The following is a 10,184-nucleotide window of genomic DNA, read 5'->3' as shown; positions in this document are numbered from 1 at the left end:
TCCCTGCTTCTCTTTTCCTCAGATGAGATGGGCCTCTGGGCACGGGCTTACAGTGCCCCAGTCCCTGCTGGTTTGTTTGTACACTGCTCTTGGGGCAGAGATAATGGGACTGATCCAAAGCCAGCTCCAAAGCAATCACAAGTCTTTCCTTTGTCTTCAGTGGGGTTTGGATCAGGCCCAAAGCTCATAAGCAGTTTTCCACAAGAGTTCCCAGCACTTATGTCAGTCACTGGCAACAAGGGAAGGGATAAATCCAGCATCGGCTGCTTCAGATGCCAGGCACATTCTGTGTGTGTGTGTGTGTGTCACAGGGGTGGATATAAACTCACACAGTCCGGCTGGGTTCCTGCTAAACTGCATGACAGCTTGCAAAGGGCAGGCAGCTACGGGGCTGCTTCCAGGACCGACCTCGAAAGATTTCAGTCGGAAAAGAGCTGGGATGTTCTTGGCAGTGCCCAAGAAAACTTTTCTTGAGAGCAGCTGCCTGGGCACAGGGAAGGAGCTAGGATGGCCGCCCGGTCAGGCTGGCACAGAGAGGTGAGGATTTCCTCAGCATCCCACAAGGCAAGGCAGGGGGAAGGTAAGCACGGGAGAGACGCTTCTGCTCCCACGGGGCTCCCTGTGCTCCCCCAAACCTGTTTGTTTTCTCTCCAGGGCATTAAAGCTGCTCTTGGCCTGAGGGAGGGTGGTCAGTGGGGGGCACATGAGCTCGCCCACACCAGCGGGAGTTTCTCGACAGCCTCTGGTAGCCTTTGGATGCCGTCCCGGGTGTGTTTTAGGACTGGGTGTTCATTTAACATGAACCTTAGCCAGCCCCGACTGTGTGCGGGAGGAAGAGCCATGGGGGGACATGAGGAGGGAGAGGGGGAGGTGTTTTTCTTAGGAAAAAGGCAAGCAGAAATAGACACCCCTTGTCATTTTTTTTGGCAGGCGAGGATAGTTTTGGGAGGGCTGGAGGTCAGAGGAGCTAGATCTTCGCCTGGGTCTTTAATTGTTTTTTTGGCAACCCAATTGTTTTAATCCCCTCCTTTCAGGGGGGATAGGGGAGCCCTCCTGCCCCCTTCCTGTGCTGGGAGCAGGGCAGGAGCTCCTTTGTCACCTGCAGAGCTGTTTTCAGAGCAAGGTGCGGGCAGCTGGGATTTCCTGATGCAAAATGCAGCAGGAAAGCTGGGCTCTCCAGGCCAAGGAATTAATGACACTGTTAGGGGGGAATTTGAGTTTCCACATCACTAAGAAAAGGAACTGGATACCCGAGGCAATAGACCAAAGTCAAGCTATAAAGTAATTACATTTCTCCCTGCGTTTCATGTGTTTGTTTAATTTTAGTGTTTAAAGGGAAAGGTTTCCTGAAAGCACTGTGCCAGCAACTCTAAAAAATAATTGTGTGTCTTTCTTTAACATATATTCTGGCAGGAATGTCCTGCCTATATTTTTTGGCAGAGGCTTTTGCTTTATCATTAGTCTTTTGACTATGGTTTTAAGTTAGGCTTGAGGTTGGTAAGATGGCAAACTCCACCATTTCTGGGTTGTCACCTCCATCTCTTACCCTTTACTTGTAGGACTATGGGGTGCTTTGCTATCCTGTGCTGTGTTAATCCCAGTTCCTCCATACAGCAGGCAAGAGTAATTTGCACAGCCATCTTTTGGCATTGCTGCCTGCCTGGCTGGATTGAGGTGTGAAAAACTGCAGACCTTTAAAGCAAAACTTGTGAAGACACCAGGCCAGCACTTTGCTCTGCACTCTGACCCTGTTTCTGTGTTGAGCCAGTGCTGCACCTGCAGCTGGCTCAGAATGCTGTGGGATGGTCCCTCCTGCAGACCCTCCCTGTGCCTGAAACACAGTGCTGGGTGTGAAGTGGGGGTACCCCTAATCCCACACAGGAGTCCCTTGAAAGGCGGGAGAGGTTTTCTCTAAGACTTGTGTATTTTTTGGTGTTCCTTTCTATGAATGACTTTTCAGTTTTAATAGTCTCTGAGGGGCTGCAGTGCCAGGAGAGCGACCACACTGCAGGACCTCATCTTGCAAAAGTGACAGCTTTGTAAGGGCACTTTGCAGTGACACACCTTTCTGCCTTGCCCTGCAGAAGCAGACCTGGCTGTGGTTCACGTGCCACTTCTGGGAGTTCTTTTCTGTGGGATATTTTATAAATCCCGTCCCTCTGCCTTTTGGCTGAGCTGCTATTCACAAGGTCATGACAACCACAGCCTGGTGCTAGACTTGGAAACATCAGGTGAACCACCCCAAACTGCCATTTGGCACCTGTGAAAGAAGCCCCAGCCCCTGACAGAAGGAAGGGAATGTGTGCCTGGAGCACCCTGCAGCTGGGGACAGAGCAGGTTGTCTGTCAGAATGAGAAGCATGTCATCACATAGCTTGCAAGGCAAGCAATTCCTACTCTCATATGCAAAACCACGCCTAAATCCCAGTCTGTGGAAATACACTGACACGCTGTGCATGTTAACACACCCTTCAGTGAACTGGGTAGCACAGAGGAGAGGTCAATAAATGGGGAAAATGAAAGGAATATGGTAGAACGTGCTCATGTGTTCATGCTAGAGTCGCTTGTTTTGGGATTTGGTTTTTTATTTTAGATTAGAAGTATCTTTTATTTGGTGCAACAGAGAAAAAGGAGAAAGCGTATCAGGCATATAATGAAATGGAACCATTTCAAAAGCATGTGGCTGAGTGGCATGACATGGAAAAATGGCACAGCTGTTTTCGTGCACTCACTGTTAGTGTGTATAAGCTGGAGATGTGAGCAACTGTGCAGAGCCCTGTGCAGAGCGAGATCCAAGCCCAAGCCTTATTTACAGTAGCCTCATTCTTTGTACTTCAGGAGAGAGTGAGCATTTTTATTCAGTATGATTGGAAAGACTCACCCCAGCACTTCTAAAGATGGAAATCCAGTACTCCTAGAGCTGCATGTTTAATTGGGGGTTTGGGAATATTAGGAAGCTGCTTAATTAATGCAATTGAAATAATTTGGTAGGACTTAAAGCCAGTCATTTCTCACAGCTAAACCCACACATCAACATCTACGTAGAACCTTTGTGCAGCTCTTCCCTTGAAGAATGAGATGTGATCGTCTAAAACAGGGAACAGAAGTGCTTTGTAATGCAAAGTTTGCTGTCACGATGCTTTTGTGTAGAATGCAGATCATCTTAAAGTGTTATTGAGATAAGTGGGGTAGATTGAACCAGAGTGTATTGCTAAAGGTACATCTTTGTGTTTCTGGAGTAGCTGCAGATTTGGATATTAAACCTTATCCACAATGGGTTTGAGTGTTCTACACTGTGCTAGTTTCCCCTCACAAAGGTACTCAGTCTGTTCTGTTGGAAAGTCCGTGATGTAGTGTTTTTCTGTGATTATCCAGTAGAAGTTAGCTCCACTCTCATCCCTGGTTTGATAACATTAGAGAAAACCAGTTTTCTGAAGCTGTTGAGAGGATGCAATAACATTTTGATGCCTGTCATATTTTAAGATTTGTAGTTCCCTTCAATCATGTGTTCATTCATGACTCGTGCATGCAGACACAAAGCAGGTGTCCTGTGTGGTAGCAAACCTGTCTCCTTTGAGAAGTTTTGGCACTAGGACTGTACATGATAAAACACATGGACTTTCCATGATAGGAAAGTGCAGAACTAGGAACAAAGCTTGCTGCAGTCATCTTTTAGCAGCACTGACAGTGAAATCATGTAATTTCCCCTTGTAGGTATGATGCACCCAAAAAGAATCATCCCTTTTGCCAATAAAGGCTTTCTCCTTTTCCCTTCCCCTTCCCCTTGGTCAATTTTCACTGCTTGAAATTTAAGATAATTCCTGATCTCTTGTCTAGACAGTGGGTTTTAATTTTCTGACGTGTAAGGAGTTTTCTGGCCCTTCCTCATGCTGTCTTTCCGGCGGTCACAAGCTCTGTCGGACTGGTAGGGGAGGTGCATTGATTTGCAGCTGAATTCTCTGAGGCTCTGTCTGTGCTGGGTGATGCTGCAGAGGGCATGGGGGTGGTGTCAAATACATCCCCAAACCAGAGCAGCCAAGGTGGGACTATTTCAGGGAAGACAGTGGCTGTTCAGGGCAGGCAGGAGAGTCTTTGCATGACCCTTGGTGATGGCACATGTGAGTTGTAATGCCCAAGAGCAAGGGTTGGTCATCCCAAATCCCGGCTGTGACAAAGAGCTCAGCTGTGGGTAGCCTCTCTAGAGAGTAGGAAGCCTGTCCTGATGGAGAGGTCCTGGACCCAGCTGCCAGCAATAGTCCTCCAGTATCCTCCAGCAGTTGCACATGATGCAGTTTGTGCTTGGAGCTCAGTGTTTACTAGCTGCAGATAGAGCTGTCCTCTCCAAATGTATCCTATTATATCCTGAACACATTTATGCTCCCAGCCTCCACTGAATGCTTAAGAATGGGTAGTACCACTTTACAAAGTGTTGGTGATGCCCACAACTTTAGCAGGAGTTTCTCCAGCTGGGATTTATTTTCTGAAAGCCTCAGCCTCTGAGGTGTGTAAAGCAATGGGCAAGTACAGATTTCAGAAAGCTAGAATTTCAGATTACAGAAAGCTAGAATTTCTGCTGCTCAAGGTTGCAAGGAATGATGATTCTTAAGGGTTAAAAACTTCCTAGATATTGTATAGTTAAAATCACATGAATATTTATGTCACACCCATGATTTTGTGGGGAAATGATTTCCAGCCAGAGGGTCTCTGGATAGCAGCCGTGTGAGAGTTCCAGGAGCAGACTTTGATTTACTGCTGCAGTTCACTACACCTCATGCATACCATCAGCATACTCAAAATTATGGTGTTTTCTAATCTGACTATCTCTGCCCTCTCATTATGTCTTCCTGCCATTCTTTTTAGCCTGTCAGCTGTTTCAGTGGGTGTTTGGTGTAGCAGTGAGACAGACACTGCTGTTTCATTTCCTGGTGTGTTTGGTGGAGAGCTTGGGGTACTCCAGAAATGATAACAGACACAAACTGCTTTACATGAGAAATTGAGGCTGAAATTCAGAAGCCTTGAAACATGAGAATCAAGCCCTTATCTGTGGCCTTCATCACCTCCCTTGTGCATATGCTTTATCTATGCCTTTATTATATATCATTGCCAGACTATCCTGGCTCATTTTTCTCCCTCATCCCAATTCCCTGATGTCATATCAAGCATCCCTATGGGATAAGTCTCTCCCACTAGGTGCTTGCTCGTGGCTTCTCCCTGGTCCTTGCCCCATTTCTCCTGCTCTGCAGTTCTGTTACTTTCCTCTTTGCTTGATTTGGGCAGTGGTGGGAGCCCAGGGGCCGAGATGGCAGGGATGGATTTCTTGCTCTCTCTTCTGGTGCCCAGAGCCACAGTCATGTCCAGCAGCCAAGAAAGGAATTATAGCAAGGAAAGTCCTGAGCAATCCCCAGAAGAAGCAAGCCCTAGAAGCCCCAAAATGGAGCAAGATCAAGGCAGACAAAATCTGTAGAGGTTTTTCTCCCAAAGGCTAATAAATCTTCAGAGGGGTGTATTCAAAGGCTTTTCACTTTGCCAAATTTGGATGTAAAAGGCACATCCCTGTTCCCAGGGTGACACCAAATTTCCAGTCTCCTTTCCAGAAGATGGAGGCGTGAGAGCAACTCCAAAAAAATAATTGTTAGAATTTTTATATCGACTAAGCACTTTTCTCTAATCTTGCATTGGAAAACTGCCAGGCCTCCCCTTCTCCCACTCTCGTTGCCATTTCCTAGAAAACTCTGCTGGAGGCAGACACCTGGCAAAGGAGAATTTCAGCCCCAAAGGCTTTAATGTGGTGAAACAGGGGCTCCTGATGGCACATGATTAGGGTATCCCTGCTAACACCCTTCTGGCATCCCAGTGCTGCGCTGCACCACATCTCCCACCAGCTTGAACTCAGGGCCTCACGCTAGAAAATTCATTCCCTGTCACTTTGAGCAGGCTAAATGGGAGATGTAAAAGCACTTTGCAGTGTTCAGGGAGTATCAGGCATGAGTGCAAATGGGAAGACCGTGGCAAGTGCTCCCTGCCTGTGCTTCAAGGTAACCCCTGCCAGCGTGCGCCGCCTCCTTGCAAATGCCATACAACGTTTTTCACTCTCTGCTGGAGGAAAAAGCTGCCCTAAGAAAAGCAGAATGAGGGCTGATGTTTTGAAAGGTGTCCAAGAGTAACAAAACTCAACTCTCCAGGGCTGAGTTTTGCCTCTTGTGTTTCTCAACTAGGGTGGTTGAATGTGTTACAGACCTATCAGAAATTTTGCTACAAATGCACAAATATTAATCTACAGCCATTTCCTTTGCTTTCTTAAACATGAATGAGGATTTTTGTCTCTTTCTCCCTCCATAAATTGTTCATGGTCAGAGGGGGCATGTTCCGTGTCAAAGTCTTGACCGCCAGGATCAAACAAAAAACCCTTGTGAACTCAGAAGTGGAGACAAATAAATGACTATTACTTTTTTTTTCCTTTTGCCTGGAGTTAAACCTTTTCTGTCAACAATATTGACTTTGTTCACTTGGAAGGAAACAGAGGGAGAGAGAGAGAGGGAGATTTCTCTAGATGCTGCACAGAAAAAAAACATTTTGGAAGGAGGAATGAAAAAAGACAGAGGTTACAGGAAATGGTAGACATTTTTTGTTGAATTAAACCATTAGGAGTGACCCAAAAACCAACGGGAAAGAAAGGAAACAACTGGATACATTTAGGTCACAAGAACCAGCCAAACGGGGAGCTGAAACCAATTATCATAAATGAATGTTTCTCTTTTATTCATGACCACCGTGTATGCTCCCATGATGCTCTTTGTCTTATTATAAAAACAGATGAAACTATTTCGTTTTGTTCTTATACTTATTAGCTAATGCAACTTTTGGGCAATTTATCAAACACTAACACATGTTGTGATTAATAAGCTCAGAGAATTAATCACGGCTAAAGCCCCTTAAAAAACAGGGGATGTCGGGTCCCTCTTAAATATATGTTTGTGCAGGATTATGTAACTTAAGCAGTGACATCTAGTTTTGATGCATATTCATGCATTTTACATGCAGAAAGATCCCTGAAACCATATGTTCAAGCAAGTTGTAATTACAGTAACTTCAATTTCTATGGGACTTTGCCCTGCAGCATGGGCAGAGCAAGCCCTGCTTGCCCTAGACGTGGGTGCTGGGGGTGGTGCACAGAGCCCACCCCCTCACTGCAATCGGGAGAGGGAAGCAGCATTTGGGGTTTGGACTGTTGCTGCTGGGCTTCAAAGGGGAGATGTCACAGTTGCTGTGGACCACAGAAAAAAACCCATCTGCTCCTTTTTAGATTCTTTCCCAGAGGTCTTGCTGCCCCCTTGAATCCAGATACCAGTGAGGGAGGAGGAAAATGCCACTAAACCTGGCCATAGCAGCTCTCAGCATCTTCCTCCCTCCCACTAACTCAGCACAGCCTCTAATGGGCCATAACTGGCTCTTAAGTGCCCCTAACCACTTCACTGAGGTTAGAATAAATTTCTAAATGGGGAAGAGGAATCAGAGGCAGCCAGCATATCCTGAAGCCTCACTGAGGTGTGGAGAAGCCGGTTCTGTGCTGTGAGATGCAGCTTCAGGGTCAGGGGAGCCTCCACGGGGGTAGTGGGGCAGTGAGCTGGAGCTTTACTTTAGGGTGGTCTTCTTGATAGGAAGACAACCACCAGCCAGAGGGGACCAGGGGGAATTCTTCTCACTGGAGCATTTGGAGTTGTGGAAGCAGATGTTGTGGGAGTTTGGGTGTCCTTTTCCATAGGCAGATCTGAGTGTCCGCAGTGAGGAGGGATGTGGGTGGGGAAGTGGTCACTTGGGCACTGGCAGAGGCTGAATTGCTTATAAATATTTCCCAACAGAAGCATTGAAAAGGCTTGCTTGCAGCCTGGCTGAGGGACACTGTCGAAAGAGTGACATGAATCTTTTGAGGATATTTGTTCTTCACTGAAATATATGCGCATATACATATTTTTGACTCTGCACCCCGGCTCCAGGCAAGACCAAATCTTAACATCCTTGAACATCACAATAGATGGAAAGTCTATTGTTTGGTTGCTGTGAAAATGAAGAAGTGCATCCCCATTTCTAAGCTCCAAAGTACAGTAAGGCAGCTCCCTGACGCTCCCTGTTAGCAGCCTGTTCTGCTCAGCGAGGTACTTGCTGTGTCAACATATTTGTTTAAGTGCTTTTATTGACTAGGGAGGGACTTACGCATGTGTTTAAATGCTTTCTAGAACTAAGGCATAAATGCTTGATCCTCACGGCCCAGCAAAATAATGGGGCTGGTCTTCAGTCAAGCATAAATTCTAGACTGTGCTACAGGAGTAGCTGAGTGAAATTCTATAGTATGGGTCAGAGCAGGTTTTCATAATGATCCTAAAATATCTGTATCTCTCCACAGACTACAATGAGATTTAGATCTCAGTCTTTAAAAAAGAAAAAAGGTGAAAGTGAAGTTATTATCCTCTGTGGTCAAGGCATCTGAATAAACTCTTTCTTACTCATTAATGGCTGCGAAATGGAATTTACGCAAGTTTATGCAGCTAATTTGTCAAGCATTCAACAAAATATGCAAAAGGATGCTGCCAAGCCTGCTTGTGTGGAAGTACTCTGGCGTTTAAGAAGAAAGAAACATCCCTAGAAAACACCTGTTGGCATTTTCCACAAGATCTTTTTCTGTGCCTCTCACGTGTCAGCAAATTAATTTTTTTTCTCCCAACTTAATCCCAGTGAAGTGTATTTATTTTTTTTCTAAAATAGACACATACCACCAAAATGTTTCTGGTGTGTGTTAACAACATGTTGGCCTTATGGGCTACATTTCTTCTGGGGAAGGTAGACGACCTTCTTTTCCTTCGAGTTTCCAACCGAGATCGCCAGCAAAAGAAAATTAAAAAGCAGGCTTTTCATTTTCGTTTTTCGGCAACCCTGATGTGGTTGCCGAGGCATTGCTTAGAAACACAAACATTACAGCACATATGGAAGTCTACTGTCGAGTGGAACCGAGTCCTAAAGCAACATGTTAAGTCGGAAAAATTTATGTTCATGCTAAAGCAGCAGTGTGGTAATCGGTTTCAATGGAAGTAAAAGGAATGCATCAGAGATGAAAATGGCTCTCTCCCTTGGATGCAAGTGCAGGAATTCAGATCCATGGCCTGGGATGACTGTGTGAAGAGGAAGTTGCTTTTGTTAGGGCAAATCAGGCTTGTGGCAACTGTACTTCTCTCTGTGCACTTGCATCTGTGTGCATAGAAGCAGCTTTATTTTGGACAATTGTTTAGGATTAAAAGACCTTTAAGTCCATCAAGTAGCATATGCCCATTTATATACACTCAAAATACCCATTTTTTCCCTTTATTTGGATGTAAATGAGGTAGTTTCAGGCTTGCCGAGGGTGATGGAGGCACAAGTCCAAATTCTTGCTTTGCCAAGACAAGCCATTCAGCTCTTTCCAGGGGCCTTATCAGGGTTGCTTCTTTATGTACCCTAGTATTAGGGAAAAGAGAGATAGGTATGTCCAGGAAGAGATTAGTCATGACTCTTTTAGGATGGTCTGAATAATCTCATGTTGGTGCTTTCTTCAATTGATTCAAAAGGGAGCCTGGAAAACTTGCTTAGACAAGATGTGATACCTTAAAGCAAATAAATCACATTTAACGCTTCCTCTCTGAAACCTTCCCTCCTGTCCACAAAAAGCTCTTGGCATCTTGACTGCATGTCTGGTTCAATACCTAAATATCTTCAAAAAGCCCGAATACCCCTAGTTTCTCATAATTATGTGCTTTCTTGCTTAAATTATGTTATTTCTTGCTTGTGAACTTGAACCTCCTTAACTAATGAGAAGAGTACAATGCTAAATAATGATGTCTGTGAATTTTTCAGATATTGGGAAGATTCACGCTTTAAAAATATTTTAGAGACAGAACTTCTAATACTATCAGGAAAAGGAAAAAAGGAGAACAGTGTTTATTGCTGCTGGAGTTGTGTACTTGCAGTCTCAGCATTTTCTAGTCAGTGGGCTAAAGCATTTTTGCAGATGTAATTGCCTTGAAAATTAGCGTTTGCCTTTCTCTATTCCCAGGGAGGCTGCCTGCCTAGAGACTCCTCTGTTTTGGATTCTAGAGGTGAATCAAGTGTGGTGGTCAAACATGGTTTGGAGGGTGAAAGGCAGGTGGGAAACCTGCC

General features: G+C 45.2%; 1 long non-coding RNA gene across 1 annotated transcript in view; it reads left to right on the top strand.

Moving 5' to 3' along the window:
* Positions 1-328: 328 nt before the first annotated feature.
* The window catches only part of LOC108448983, a 116,343-nt gene continuing 106,487 nt past the window's right edge, over positions 329-10,184 (top strand). Inside the window, exon 1 of the long non-coding RNA XR_001865076.1 lies at positions 329-537. This is a non-coding gene — a long non-coding RNA (uncharacterized LOC108448983). The remainder of the gene's footprint in view (positions 538-10,184) is intronic.

This window comes from Corvus brachyrhynchos, unplaced genomic scaffold, assembly GCF_000691975.1.
Source record: "Corvus brachyrhynchos isolate BGI_N302 unplaced genomic scaffold, ASM69197v1 scaffold48, whole genome shotgun sequence".
Lineage (NCBI taxonomy): Eukaryota > Metazoa > Chordata > Aves > Passeriformes > Corvidae > Corvus > Corvus brachyrhynchos.
The sequence above is the reverse complement of the archived record's forward strand: the minus strand, read 5'-3'. Positions and strand labels throughout refer to the sequence as shown.